Genomic DNA, 16,041 nt, shown 5'->3' with positions numbered 1-16,041 from the left:
TTAGAAGTAGTAATCCTTCTTGCTTGAACTGCCTAATTACCCTGGGCAGGAGTGACACTGGAGGAAACACGTATGGCAGCCGAAAGTTCCATGGAATAGCCAGTGCGTCATGGAATGCTGCTTGAGGATCCCTTGTCCTTGCTCCAAAGACAGGAACCTTGTGATTGTGTCGAGACGCCATCAGGTCTACATCTGGTAGACCCCACTTGTCCACTAGGAGTTGAAAGACTTCTGAATGAAGGTTCCACTCTCCGGCGTGTACGTCCTGACGACTGAGGAAGTCCGCTTCCAAGTTGAGGACCCCCGGAATGAACATTGCCGATATGACTGGCAGATGGCTTTCTGCCCATAGAAGAATCTTTGGCACTTCCATCATTACCATGCGGCTTCGAGTGCCGTCTTGATGATTTATGTATGCCCCCATGGCGGCGTTGTCCGACTGTACTTGAAAAGGCCTGTTCTGTAACAGAGGCAGGGCCAGTTTCAGAGCACTGAACACTGCCCACAACTCCAGAATGTTTATCGGAAGGAGAGATTCCTCCCTGGTCTACCGACCCTGAAGAGAGTGTTGCTCCAACACCGCGCTCCAACCCCGCAGACTGACGTACGTCGTTAGAAGGACCCAGTTGGAGATTCAGAAGGGACGACCCCTGCTCAATTGTTGGTTCTGGAGCCACCAGCTCAGAGACAGACGAACTTCCGTAGTCAAGGAAATCATGTAAGACCTGATCCGGTAAGGCAGGCTGTCCCACTTGGAAAGGATTAACCGCTGCAGAGGGCTAGAATGAAATTGAGCATACTCTACCATGTCGAAAGCCGACACCATGAGGCCTGGTACTTGCATCGCCGAGTGTATCGACAGTCTTGGGCGAGAGAGGAAGCATCGTATCCTGTCCTGAAGTTTCAGGACCTTCTCCGGAGACAAGAACAACCGTTGGTTGTATGTGTCCAGTAACGCCCCCAGGTGTACCATGCTCGGAGCAGGAACCAGCGAGGATTTCTTCCAGTTGATGAGCCACCCGTGGGCTTGCAGGATTTGGACAGTCAGTTCCAGTTGATGGAGGGGAACCTCTGGGGAGTTCGCCAGGATCAACAAGTCGTCAAGATACGGCAGGATCCTGATACCCTGATGGCAGAGAAGGGCCGTCATGACCTTGGTGAAGATTCGTGGAGCAGTGGTCAGTCCAAAAGGCAAGGCCTGGAATTGATAATGTAGGTTGCCAATAGCAAACCGCAGATATTGCTGATGTGACATGGCAATAGGTATATGTAGGTAAGCATCCTGTATGTCCAGGGATACCATATAGTCCTTGGGCTCTAAGGCCAGAACAATAGAGTGAAAAGTTTCCATACGGAATTTGGGTACTTTCATAAATTTGTTCAAAGACTTGAGATTGTGAATGGGCCTTCAGGATCCATTCGGTTTTGGAACTAGGAACAGGGTTGAATAGTACCCCCTGCCTCTTTGAGCCAGAAGCATCGGCACTATCACTCCTGTGTCCAGGGGGGATTGTACCACCATTTGTAGAACCGCAGAAGTCGGCCTCCCAGCATGGGGTCCCCCAGTGGGAGGCTCACCCCGTCATGCAGCAGGCATGTCTGGTTTGGAAGCAGGCTGACGGGCAGCCCAGGAACACAGGAATGTTTATGTTTGGGCTTAGAGGTTTTGGAAGTGTGAACCTGTTTCGGGTAAGCCTGACCTTTTGCTTTACTTGGAGGTCGAAAGGAACGAAAGGTGGTACTTTTAGCCTTCGGAGTCGAAGGATTAGTACTCGGCAGACATGCAGTTTTAACAGAAGCTAAGTCAGCAACAATCTTGTTCAGATCTTCCCCAAAAAGGATGTTTCCCTTAAAAGGGATCACCCGCAAGGTCCTTTTAGAGTCCAGATCCACAGACCAGGACCGCAACCACAGAATCCGGCGAGCCAGAATGGACGTAGTAGACGCTTTAGCTGCCAGCACACCGGCATCAGAGGCCGCCTCCTGAATGAAATGAGAGGCTGTGGTAATATATGAAAGACACTGTCTGGCATTATCAGAAAAATAAAGAGGTAGCTCTGCTTCAACTTCTTGAACCCAGGCTTCAATAGCTTTTGCAGCCCAAGAAGCCGCTATAGTAGGTCTATGAACAACACTCGCAAGAGTGTAAATGAACTTCAAACAACCCTCCACACGTTTATCAGTTGGTTCCTTCAGAGAGGCGACGGTATTGACAGGCAGAGCAGGAGACACCACCAGACGTGCCACATGTGAGTCTACCAGCGGCGGTGTTTCCCAATTTTTACTTAACTCTGCAGCGAGGGGATAACGAGCTAGCATCTTTTCAGACAGGGAGAATTTCTTTCCTGGAGACTCCCAGGATTCCTGACGTATGTCAACTAAATGGTCAGAATGAGGCAAAACTAATTTGGTAACCTTCTGACGTTTGAACTTATCAGGTTTTTTAGACGTATCTGGAGGTTCAATTTCATAATCGATCTGAAGAATCAGTTTGATCCAAGAGATCAGGAACATCCACTTGTGTTGTAGATTCCCCATCAGAAGCATCTGCACCAGTGTCTGATGGGTCAGTATATACGCCATCTTCATCAAATGAAGTATCCGAAACACGCGTGGATTGTGAGGAAGAAATGGCCCGCTTAAATTACCCTTTGGTCCTAGTGGGGCGAGGGTCAGGCTTTTGTTTAACCAAGGACTGATTTAACTGCTGTAACTGAGTCGACAGAGAATCCACCCATGGTGGATTTACAACAGGGACAATATGTGATTGTACAGGCACAGGAGGTACCACAGGGGGCGCAAGTCTCGTTACTAGCGTAGTCAGTAAATTAGAAAAAAGCAGCCCAAGGTGGGTCTTGGTGTGCCACCGGTGCTGCAGGCTGACCAAGGGGTACATAACCCCCACTACCTGGACCCTCAGCTGGAATATTTTCCTCAGATAAATCCGTGGTGTCAGCACTGCATGATGCAGGATCAGCCACGGATCTCCCGCCCTGTGACGCAGACATTATTGGAGAATATAGCTCTAGGGCGTAGCGGTACAATATAGTCAGACACAGTACCTGACAATAAAAACCTGTGGAGAGTGATTGCAATGCAGATCACAAACAGAGGATTTGAGTTTTATAAGGTGACTGAAATACACAGAGAAAAATAAGATTTTAAACCTACCGGTAAATCTTTTTCTCCTAGTCCGTAGAGGATGCTGGGGACTCCGTAAGGACCATGGGGAATAGATGGGCTCCGCAGGAGACATGGGCACTAAAAAGAACTTTAGATATGGGTGTGTACTGGCTCCTCCCTCTATGCCCCTCCTCCAGACCTCAGTTAGAAAACTGTGCCCAGAGGAGACGGACAGTACGAGGAAAGGATTTTTGTTAATCTAAGGGCAAGATTCATATCAGCCCACACCATCCACACCGCATAACATGGAATATACGAACCAGTTAACAGTATGAAACAAAACAGCATCAGCCCGAGACTGATCAAAACTGTAACATAACCCTTATGTAAGCCAAAACTATATACAAGTCTTGCAGAATTTAGTCCGCACTGGGACGGGCGCCCAGCATCCTCTACGGACAAGGAGAAAAAGATTTACCGGTAGGTTTAAAATCTTATTTTCTCTTACGTCCTAGAGGATGCTGGGGACTCCGTAAGGACCATGGGGATTATACCAAAGCTCCAAAACGGGCGGCCAATCAGAGCGGAGAACGGGGGGTAATGGGAATGAGAATGATAATGACATGTTGAAAAAGGGGATGCCGAAAATGAGATAATAGTACAATAAGGTGATTTTGTAAATAGGATAAATGATAGAATAATTAAATTATGAGCCAGTAGGCTTGTCTACACATCAACGTACTGGAATTAAGGGCCATATACAACGGCCTTCGTCAAGCGGAGAATTTGCTTTGCGACCTACCGGTTCTGATTCAGTCAGACAACATCACCGCAGTGGCTCATGTAAACCATCAAGGCGGAACAAAGAGCAGAGTGGCAATGGCAGAAGCCACCAGGATTCTTCGCTGGGCGGAAAATCATGTAAGCGCTCTGACGGCAGTCTTCATTCCGGGAGTAGACAACTGGGAAGCGGACTTCCTCAGCAGACATGATCTACATCCAGGAGAGTGGGGACTTCATCAGGAAGTCTTTGCAGAGATTGCAAGTCAGTGGGGACTGCCTCAAATAGACATGATGGCGTCGCACCTCAACAAGAAACTTCCGAGATATTGCGTCAGGTCAAGGGACCCTCAGGCGGTAGCAGTGGACGCCCTGGTGACACCGTGGGTGTTCCAGTCGGTCTATGTGTTCCCTCCTCTTCCTCTCATCTCCAAGATATTTAGAATCATAAGACGAAGAGGAGTACAGACAGTTCTCATTGTTCCAGATTGGCCTCGAAGGGCCTGGTATCCGGATCTGCAGGAAATGCTCACAGAAGATCCGTGGCCTCTCTCAGAGAGGACCTGTTGCAACAGGGGCCCTGTCTGTTCCAGGACTTACCGCGGCTGCGTTTGACGGCATGGCGGTTGAACGCCGGATCCTAGCGAAAAAGGGCATTCCGGATGAGGTCATTCCTACTCTGATAAAGGCTAGGAAGGACGTGACAGCAAAACATTATCACCGTATATGGAGGAAGTATGTGTCTTGGTGTGAGTCCAGGAATGCTCCTCCGGAATAATTCCATCTGGGCCGTTTCCTTCACTTCCTACAGACTGGAGTGAATTTGGGCATAAAATTAGGCTCCATTAAGGTTCAGATTTCGGCCCTATCCATTTTCTTTCAGAAGGAATTGGCTTCTCTCCCAGAAGTCCAGACTTTTGTGAAGGGAGTGCTGCATATCCAGCCTCCTCTTGTGCCTCCTGTGGCACCATGGGACCTTACGTGGTGTTACGGTTCCTTAAGTCTCACTGGTTTGAGCCTCTTCAAACGGTGGAATTATAAAGTATCTCACTTGGAAAGTGGTCATGTTGTTGGCCTTGGCATCGGCAAGGCGAGTGTCTGAGTTGGCGGCTTTATCTCATAAAAGCCCCTATCTGATTTTCCATGTGGATAGAGCGGAGTTGCGGACTCGTCCTCAATTTTTGCCTAAGGTGGTTTCCTCTTTTCATATGAACCAACCTATTGTGGTGCCTGTGGCTACGCGGGACTTGGAGGATTCCGAGTCCCTTGATGTGGTCAGGGCATTGAAAATTTATGTAGCCAGAACGGCTCGGGTTAGGAAAACAAAGGCACTGTTTGTCCTGTATGCAACCAACAAGGTTGGCGCTCCTGCTTCTAAGCAGACTATTGCTCGCTGGATCTGTAACACGATTCAGCAGGCTCATTCTACAGCTGGATTGCCGTTGCCAAACTCAGTAAAGGCCCATTCCACTAGGAAGGTGGGTTCTTCTTGGGCGGCTTCCCGAGGTGTCTCGGCATTACAGCTTTGCCGAGCGGCGACTTGGTCGGGTTCAAACACCTTTGCAAAGTTCTACAAGTTTGATGATGGGGACACCAAAAGAACCATGGGGTATAGACGGGATCCGCAGGAGACATGGGCACTTTAAGACTTTGAAAAGGGGTGTGCACTGGCTTCTCCCTCTATGCCCCTCCTCCAGACTCCAGTTATAGGAACTGTGCCCAGGGAGACGGACAAATTTAGAGGAAAGGATTTATTGTTAAACTAAGGTGATATTCATACCAGCACACACCGCAAGCACGCCGCACAACGTGGCATTCAACAGAACCCAAACCAACGGCATGAACCAATTTCAGCAACAGGCTGACTATAAACATAACACAACATGTGTGTAACCAGAACTAATAACTGCAGATACAGTACGCACTGGGACGGGCGCCCAGCATCCTCTATAGACTAAGAGAAAAGGATTTACCGGTAGGTTTTAAAATCCTATTTTCTCATACGTCCTAGAGGATGATGGGGACACCAAAAGAACCATGGGGTTATACCAAAGCTCTAGAACGGGCGGAAGAGTGCGGATGACTCTGCAGCACCGATCGACCAAACTTGAGGTCGTCATCGGCCAGGGTATCAAACTTGTAAAACTTCGCAAAAGTGTTCGAACCCCACCAAGTAGCAGCTCGGCAAAGTTGCAATGCCGAGACCCCTCGGGCAGCCGCCCAGGAAGAGCCCACCTTTCTAGTAGAATGGGCCTTCACCGATTCCGGTAATGGTAATCCGGCCGTGGAATGAGCATGCTGAATCGTGTTACAGATCCAGCGTGCAATGGTCTGTTTGGAAACAGGACACCCAATCTTGTTGGGAGCATACAGGACAAACAGAGCTTCAGTTTTCCTAACCCGTGCCGTTCTGGCGACATAGATTTTCAGAGCTCTGACCATATCCAAAGATTTTGACTCAACGAAAGAGGCAGTAGCCACTGGCACCACAATAGGTTGGTTCATGTAGAGAGATGAAACCACCTTCGGCAGAAAATGTTGCCAAGTCCTCAACTCTGCTCTATCTTCATGAAAGATTAAATAAGGTCTCTTGTGAGACAAGGCCGCTAACTCAGACACCAGCCTTGCGGACGCCAAAGCCAACAGGATGACCACTTTCCAAGTGAGAAAATTCAACTCTACCGTCTGTAAAGGCTCAAACCAATGCAATTGAAGGGACTGCAACACCACGTTAAGATCCCATGGTGCCACAGTGGGCACAAATGGAGGTTGGATATGCAACACACCCTTCACGAAAGGTTGAACTTCTGGAAGGGAGGCCAATTGTTTTTGAAAGAAAACCGCTAAGGCTGAAATCTGAACCTCAATTGAGCCCAACTTTAGGCCCGCCTCCACACCTGCTTGTAGAAAATGGAGAAAACGTCCTAGCTCAAACTCTTCCGCAGGAGCATTCTTGGATTCACACCAAGACACATACTTCCTCCAAATGCGGTGGTAATGTTTAGACATTGCTCCTTTCCTGGCCTGAAGAAGTGTGGGAATGACTTCACTGGGAATACCCTTTCGTGCTAGGATCTGGTGTTCAACCGCCATGCCGTCAAACGTAGCAGCGGTAAGTCTTGGTATATGCACGGCCCCTGCTGTAACAGGTCCTCGCGTAGAGGAAGAGGCCAGGGATCTCCTATGAGTAATTCCTGAAGATCTGGATACCAAGCCCTCCTTGGCCAGTCTAGGACAATGAGGATTGCTTGAACCTTTGTTCTGCTTATGATCTTTAGAACTTTTGGAATGAGAGGAAGTGGAGGGAAAACATACACCGACGGAAACACCCATGGTGTCACCAGTGCATCCACTGCTATTGCTTGAGGGTCACTGGACCTGGAACAATATCTCTGAAGCTTTTTGTTGAGGCGCAACGCCATCATGTCTATGTGAGGAATTCCCCAATGACTTGTCACTTCTGTGAAGATCTCTTGATGGAGGCTCCATTCTACTGGATGGAGATCGTGTCTGCTGAGGAAGTCTGCTTCCCAGTTGTCCACTCCTTGAATGAAGATCGCTGACAGCGCTCTTGTATGCTTCTCTGCCCAGCGGAGAACCTTTGTGACTTCTGCCATTGCCGCTCTGCTTTTTGTTCCGCCCTGGCAGTTTATGTACACTACTGCTGTCACATTGTCCGATTGGATCAGCACGGGCAGATTGCGAAGATGTTCCGCCTGCACAAAGCCGTTGTAAATGGCCCTTAACTCCAGAACGTTTATGTGGAGACAAGTTTCCTGGCTTGACCATCTTCCTTGGAAGTTTACCCCTTGCGTAACTGCACCTCATCCTCGGAGACTTGCATCCGTGGTTATTAGGATCCAGTCCTGGATCCCGAACCTACGCCCCTCCAGGAGGTGAGAGCTGTGCAGCCACCACAGGAGTGATATTCTGGTCTTGGAAGACAGGACTATCTTTCGGTCCATGTGCAGGTGTGATCTGGACCACTTGTCCAACAGGTTTCACTGAAATACTCTGGTATGGAATCTGCCAAACTGAATGGCCTCGTAGGTCGCCACCATCTTCCTCAGCAACCGAGTGCACTGATGGATTGACACTCTTGGTGGTTTCAGAATTTGTTTGACCAGGCTCTGAAGTTCCTGAGCCTTTTCCACCGGAAGAAAAACTCTCTGTAGTTCTGTGTCCAGTATCATCCCTAAAAATGACAACCTTGTCGCCGGAATCAACTGTGATTTTGGCAAGTTCAGGAGCCAACCGTGTTGTTGAAGTACTGTCAGGGACAGGGCAACGTTTTTCACCAACTGGTCCGTGGATCTTGCCTTTATCAGGAGATCGTCCAAGTACGGGATAATTGTGACTCCTTGCTTGCGAAGTAGAACAATAATTTCCGCCATTACTTTGGTGAAAATCCTTGGAAGCCGTGGACAGACCAAACGGCAACATCTGAAATTGGTAATGACAATCCTGAATTGCAAACCTCAGGTAAGGCTGATGTGGAGGATAAATGGGAACATGTAAGTAGGCATCTTTTATGTCCACCGACACCATAAAATCCCCTTCCTCCAGACTGGAGATCACTTCTCGGAGAGACTCCATCTTGAATTTGAATTTTTTCAGGTAGAATTTGAGGGATTTCAGGATTAGGATTGGCCTGACCGAGCCATCCGGTTTCGGAACCACAAATAGGCTTGCTTAAAACCTTCTCCCTGTTGTGACTGGGGAACCCTGACGATAACCTGATTTTGACACAACTTTTGTATGGCGTTGCAAATTACCTCCCTGTCCGGAAGAGAAACTGCCAAGGCCGATTTGAAAAATCGGTGAGGAGGGACGTCTTTAAACTCCAGTTTGTACCCTTGGGATATTATTTGCAAAACCCATGGGTCCAGGTCCGAACGAACCCAGAACTGACTGAAGAGTTTGAGACGTGCCCCCACCGGTGCGGACTCCCGCAGAGGAGCCCCAGTGTCATGCGCTGCATTTGGCAGAAGTCGGGGAGGACTTCTGCTCCTGGGAACCCACCACGGCTGGTGATCTTTTACCCTTTCCTCTTCCTCTAGCTGCAAGGAAGGAAGAACCTCGCCCTTTCTTGTATTAATTGGTCCGAAAGGACTGAATATGATAGTGGTGTGTCTTCTTATGTAAGCCAAAACTATATACAAGTCTTGCAGAATTTAGTCCGCACTGGGACGGGCGCCCAGCATCCTCTACGGACAAGGAGAAAAAGATTTACCGGTAGGTTTAAAATCTTATTTTCTCTTACGTCCTAGAGGATGCTGGGGACTCCGTAAGGACCATGGGGATTATACCAAAGCTCCAAAACGGGCGGGAGAGTGCGGATGACTCTGCAGCACCGATTGAGCAAACATGAGGTCCTCATCAGCCAGGGTATCAAACTTGTAGAACTTTGCAAAGGTGTTTGAACCCGACCAAGTCGCCGCTCGGCAAAGCTGTAATGCCGAGACACCTCGGGAAGCCGCCCAAGAAGAACCCACCTTCCTAGTGGAATGGGCCTTTACTGAGTTTGGCAACGGCAATCCAGCTGTAGAATGAGCCTGCTGAATCGTGTTACAGATCCAGCGAGCAATAGTCTGCTTAGAAGCAGGAGCGCCAACCTTGTTGGTTGCATACAGGACAAACAGTGCCTTTGTTTTCCTAACCCGAGCCGTTCTGGCTACATAAATTTTCAATGCCCTGACCACATCAAGGGACTCGGAATCCTCCAAGTCCCGCGTAGCCACAGGCACCACAATAGGTTGGTTCATATGAAAAGAGGAAACCACCTTAGGCAAAAATTGAGGACGAGTCCGCAACTCCGCTCTATCCACATGGAAAATCAGATAGGGGCTTTTATGAGATAAAGCCGCCAACTCAGACACTCGCCTTGCCGATGCCAAGGCCAACAACATGACCACTTTCCAAGTGAGATACTTTATAATTCCACCGTTTGAAGAGGCTCAAACCAGTGAGACTTAAGGAACCGTAACACCACGTAAGGTCCCATGGTGCCACAGGAGGCACAAGAGGAGGCTGGATATGCAGCACTCCCTTCACAAAAGTCTGGACTTCTGGGAGAGAAGCCAATTCCTTCTGAAAGAAAATAGATAGGGCCGAAATCTGAACCTTAATGGAGCCTAATTTTATGCCCAAATTCACTCCAGTCTGTAGGAAGTGAAGGAAACGGCCCAGATGGAATTATTCCGGAGGAGCATTCCTGGACTCACACCAAGACACATACTTCCTCCATATACGGTGATAATGTTTTGCTGTCACGTCCTTCCTAGCCTTTATCAGAGTAGGAATGACCTCATCCGGAATGCCCTTTTTCGCTAGGATCCGGCGTTCAACCGCCATGCCGTCAAACGCAGCCGCGGTAAGTCCTGGAACAGACAGGGCCCCTGTTGCAACAGGTCCTCTCTGAGAGAGGCCACGGATCTTCTGTGAGCATTTCCTGCAGATCCGGATACCAGGCCCTTCGAGGCCAATCTGGAACAATGAGAACTGTCTGTACTCCTCTTCGTCTTATGATTCTAAATATCTTGGAGATGAGAGGAAGAGGAGGGAACACATAGACCGACTGGAACACCCACGGTGTCACCAGGGCGTCCACTGCTACCGCCTGAGGGTCCCTTGACCTGACGCAATATCTCGGAAGTTTCTTGTTGAGGTGCGACGCCATCATGTCTATTTGAGGCAGTCCCCACTGACTTGCAATCTCTGCAAAGACTTCCTGATGAAGTCCCCACTCTCCTGGATGTAGATCATGTCTGCTGAGGAAGTCCGCTTCCCAGTTGTCTACTCCCGGAATGAAGACTGCCGTCAGAGCGCTTACATGATTTTCCGCCCAGCGAAGAATCCTGGTGGCTTCTGCCATTGCCACTCTGCTCTTTGTTCCGCCTTGATGGTTTACATGAGCCACTGCGGTGATGTTGTCTGACTGAATCAGAACCGGTAGGTCGCAAAGCAAATTCTCCGCTTGACGAAGGCCGTTGTATATGGCCCTTAATTCCAGTACGTTGATGTGTAGACAAGCCTACTGGCTTGACCATAGACCTTGGAAGTTTCTTCCCTGTGTGACTGCTCCCCATGCTCGGAGGCTCGCGTCCGTGGTTACCAGAACCCAGTCCTGAATGCCGAACCTGCGACCCTCTAGAAGGTGAGCACTCTGCAGCCACCACAGGAGAGATATCCTGGTCCTGGGGGACAGGCTGATCATCTGATGAATCTGTAGATGCGACCCGAACCACTTGTCCAGAAGGTCCCACTGAAAAGTCCTTGCATGGAACCTGCCGAATGGAATGGCCTCGTAAGACACCACCATCTTTCCCAGAACTCGAGTGCAGTGATGCACCGACACCCTTTTTGGCTTCAAGAGGTCCCTGACCAAGTTCATGAGTTCTTGGGCAAAAAAGTTGATTTACCTGCAGTAGCTGTGGAAACCAGGTCCGTGAGACCTTCCCCAAATAAGTCCTCACCCTTGTAAGGCAAAACCTCCATATGCCTCTTCGAGTCGGCATCACCCGTCCATTTTCGGGTCCATAGGGCTCGCCTAGCAGAAATCGCCATCGCGTTGGCTCTGGAACCCAGTAGGCCAACATCTCTCTGAGCATCTCTCATATATAGGACAGCATCCTTAATATGACCCAAGGTCAATAAAATGGTTTCCTTATCCAGCGTATCAATATCAGCAGATAAGGTATCTGTCCACGCTGCTACAGCGCTACAAACCAAATCCGACGCTATCGCCGGTCTGAGTAATGTACCAGTATGTGTGTAAATAGACTTCAAGGTAGTCTCCTGTCTGCGATCAGCAGGATCCTTGAGGGCTGCGGTATCTTGAGATGGCAGCGCTACCTTTTTGGATAAGCGTGTCAACGCTTTGTCCACCCTTGGGGAGGATTCCCACCGTATCCTGTCCTTAGTCGGGAAAGGATACGCCATAAGAATCCTCTTGGGAATCTGCAGTTTCTTGTCTGGAGTTTCCCAAGCCCTTTCAAATAACTCATTTAGCTCATGAGAAGGGGGAAAAGTAACCTCAGGCTTCTTTTCTTTAAACATGTGTACCCTCGTGTCAGGTACCGAGGGGTCATCTGTTATATGCAACACATCCTTTATTGCAATAATCATATAATGAATACTTTTAGCCAATTTAGGCTGCAACTTTGCATCATCATAGTCGACACTGGAGTCAGAATCCGTGTCGGTATCAGTGTCAACTACTTGGGATAGTGGGCGCTTCTGAGACCCAGAAAGTCCCTGCGTCATAGTGAAAGGCAGGGCTTGACTCCCTGTACATTCCCTGGACTAAGCTTTGTCCAACCTCTTGTGTAATAAATTCACATTTGCATTTAAAACATTCCACATATCCAACCAGTCAGGTGTCGGCATTGCTGACGGAGACACCACACTCATTTGCTCCACCTCCTCCTTAGAAGAGCCTTCCGCTTCAGACACGCCAACACACGCGTACCGACACCCCACACACTCAGGGAAATCTCTAATCTGGAGACAGTTCCCCAACAAGGCCCTTTGGAGAGACAGAGAGAGAGAGTATGCCAGCACACACCCAGCGCCAATGACCCTTGAAAAATCCCAGATATATATAGCGCTTTTCTTTATATAATCACTGCGCCAAATTATGTGGCCCCCCCCCCCTTCTTTAAAACCCTCTGTCACCGTGTTCAGCAGGGGAGAGAGTCCGGGGATCCAGCTTCCCAGCGGTGTGCTGTGGAGAAAATGGCGCTGGTTAGTGCTGAGGGATCAAGCTCCGCCCCCTCATCGGCGGGCTTTGGTCCCGCTCGATTTCTTCAAAACTGGCGGGGGTTTTAAATATACAGTCCTCAGAGCCTATATATCTATACTGGCCAGTCCTAGAGGTTTATTATTGCTGCCCAGGGCGCCCCCCCTGCGCCCTGCACCCATCAGTGCCTGCCGCTGTGTGTTGTGTGTGGGAGCAATGGCGCGTAGTGTTACCTCTGTGAAGAACTGAAGTCTTCTGCCGCCTCTGAAGTCTTCTATCTTCTTATACTCTATCAAAAAGAAAGGGCGACTGGGCACTGGTATGTGATAAATTGTAACAAATAATAGAAAAACCAAAGTTGGACAATTTACATTGTTGGAAAGGAAAAACAAGAACCTTTCAATTGTAGTCCCTGTTGGTGGTGCGCCCAGAGCTAGAAAGTACGAGTACTGACAAGGGGAGAAAGAGAAAGCTCTTGTGTGGGCGCACTCTTATGGAAGGAAGAAGGATTCTTCAATTAGGAGATGAAATAAAAGCATTTATTTATTTTATTAATCCAAATTTAAAACAAATACCCGTCTCCGATCCAAAGAAGTGTGAGATAAAACACGACAGAGTGTGTAAAAATAATAGAGTGTTCTGGTCTATTAATCACAAGAGAAAAAATCAGAAAGGCTGCAGACACTTATTAGTCTAGCACCCGTTTCTCCTGACCAGTACAGAGATTTCTGTATTAATGGGACCTGAAAAAGGAGGAAGGTCAGTATTGTGTCTTAGAAGACCACTTAAGTTAGGTCAATGCTATACACTTTACTGATCACCCGTTTGAAGCATATGGCACATGTTAAAAATGTATATCTTAATATCCTGACGCTGGGGAAATTTTTTTTTGAGGAAAGAGATATGAAGAAGAAAAAAAGCAAATAGTGGTGATACTGCTGTTGGTGTCCACCCTTCAGAAGAAGGGGAATAGTTCCTACCCTACAACACTGGGTATTCCCAGGGAGTCTCCTCTCAAGGTAATGACCCAGCCCAACGCTGTTTAGCTTCCAAGATCGGACGAGATCGGGCATTAGCAGCGTGGTATGATAGTAGAGAGGCTATCTACCAATGAGAGTGCACCTATATATGAATGGAAGATTCTAGAAAGATAAGACCATATTGTGCGTGGATCTGCTTTCCACGTTAGGCAAGGTAAAACAAAAGTCACTCAGTGACGTTGTATACCCTGGATCGTGGATGAGAGTCCACTGAAAAAAGGTAAGTAGAGAAAAAGAATAGGTATACAGATTGGAGCCTCTCTGATTGGGTTAGGGGTTGATACCCAAGAAAGGGTAACCAAATCAAGACATGAGGCGTCAGGTAAATAGATTAAATATACAATTTTGTAGTGCATAGACATCTATGAGTACAGAAAATCATTACTTGAACAAGGCACACATATCAAGCAGACACAAAATGTGGCATACTGCATAAAGCCACTGTGGTCAGGCAGTGTGTAAGGACAAAAATCGACCTGAAATCACTATGATTTATAAGTTATAATATGTATACAAAAACTAGCTGCCTGGTCTGACAGAATGTTAAGGCTATAGTGTGCACAGAAAAACTAGCTGCCTAGTCTGACAGAAAGTTTGACATGCCAAGTAGAGATAAACATATGTAGAAATTATTAACAATGATGATTCAATAATATGTTGAAAATAGAAGAAGATTATACTCAGAGTCAAATTCAGAAGGCAGGTGATGACAGAATAAAGCCTCCATGAGTAGGTCCTGCTGTGGAATCCATGGAAAACGCGTTTCGCCCATAGGCTTGTTCACTTCCGGGATCTCACAGCTTATAATGCATGTAGGGTTTAAAAACCCTGTTGGCGCGGGTAGCAGCCAATAGAGTGTGGTAGTACAATTAGGCTTGGGGACTGGGAAATCCCATTCTAGCGCTGGAGGCCAATCGGGACGTGTATACAACGCGTCCCGGCCAATCAGAGCATGGGTGCGCCTGTTGTCAGACGTGGGTGGGCGGAGTAAGGTCAGGGGGCGTGCAGACGCTCACTGACGTGTGTGTGTAATACACACGCGGCCAATCAGAGCGGAGAACGGGGGGTAATGGGAATGAGAATGATAATGACATGTTGAAAAAGGGGATGCCGAAAATGAGATAATAGTACAATAAGGTGATTTTGTAAATAGGATAAATGATAGAATAATTAAATTATGAGCCTATTTAATTATTATTGCTGCCCAGGGCGCCCCCCCTACGCCCTGCAACCATCAGTGCCTGCCGCTGTGTGTTGTGTGTGGGAGCAATGGCGCGCAGTGTTACCTCTGTGAAGATCTGAAGTCTTCTGCCGCCTCTGAAGTCTTCTATCTTCTTATACTCACCCGGCTTCTATCTTACGGCTCTGTGAGGAGGACGGTGGCGCGGCTCCGGGACGAACAGCGAGGGGAGACCTGCGTTCCGACTCCCTCTGGAGCTAATGGTGTCCAGTAGCCTAAGAAGCAGAGCCTAGCATTTAAGTAGGTCTGCTTCTCTCTCTCCTCAGTCCCACGATGCAGGGAGCCTGTTGCCTGCAGGGCTCCCTGAAAATAAAATACCTAACAAAATTCTTTCTTTCAGAGAAACTCAGGAGAGCTCCCTGTAGTGCACCCAGTCTCCTCTGGGCACAGTTTCTCTAACTGAGGTCTAGAGGAGGTACATATAGGGAGGAGCCAGTGCACACCCATATCTAAAGTTCTTTTTAGTGCCCATGTCTCCTGCAGAGCCAGTCTATTCCCCATGGTCCTTACGGAGTCCCCAGCATCCTCTAGGACGTAAGAGAAATAGGATTTTAATACCTACCGGTAAATCTTTTTCTCTTAGTCCGTAGAGGATGATGGGGACACCAAAAGAACCATGGGGTATAGACGGGATCCGCAGGAGACATGGGCACTTTAAGACTTTGAAAAGGGGTGTGCACTGGCTTCTCCCTCTATGCCCCTCCTCCAGACTCCAGTTATAGGAACTGTGCCCAGGGAGACGGACAAATTTAGAGGAAAGGATTTATTGTTAAACTAAGGTGATATTCATACCAGCACACACCGCAAGCACGCCGCACAACGTGGCATTCAACAGAACCCAAACCAACGGCATGAACCAATTTCAGCAACAGGCTGACTATAAACATAACACAACATGTGTGTAACCAGAACTAATAACTGCAGATACAGTACGCACTGGGACGGGCGCCCAGCATCCTCTAAAGACTAAGAGAAAAGGATTTACCGGTAGGTTTTAAAATCCTATTTTCTCATACGTCCTAGAGGATGATGGGGACACCAAAAGAACCATGGGGTTATACCAAAGCTCTAGAACGGGCGGAAGAGTGCGGATGACTCTGCAGCACCGATCGACCAAA

The 16,041-nt window shown here is 48.3% G+C and overlaps 1 pseudogene; it reads right to left on the bottom strand.

The window, feature by feature from the left end:
- Positions 1 to 13,621: 13,621 nt before the first annotated feature.
- On the bottom strand, positions 13,622 to 13,740 carry LOC134931531 (5S ribosomal RNA; annotated as a pseudogene).
- Positions 13,741 to 16,041: the final 2,301 nt, after the last annotated feature.

The sequence above is a fragment of the Pseudophryne corroboree genome, chromosome 5, assembly GCF_028390025.1.
Source record: "Pseudophryne corroboree isolate aPseCor3 chromosome 5, aPseCor3.hap2, whole genome shotgun sequence".
Lineage (NCBI taxonomy): Eukaryota > Metazoa > Chordata > Amphibia > Anura > Myobatrachidae > Pseudophryne > Pseudophryne corroboree.
Note: the sequence above shows the minus strand (reverse complement) of the source record. Positions and strands in the feature narration are given on the sequence as shown.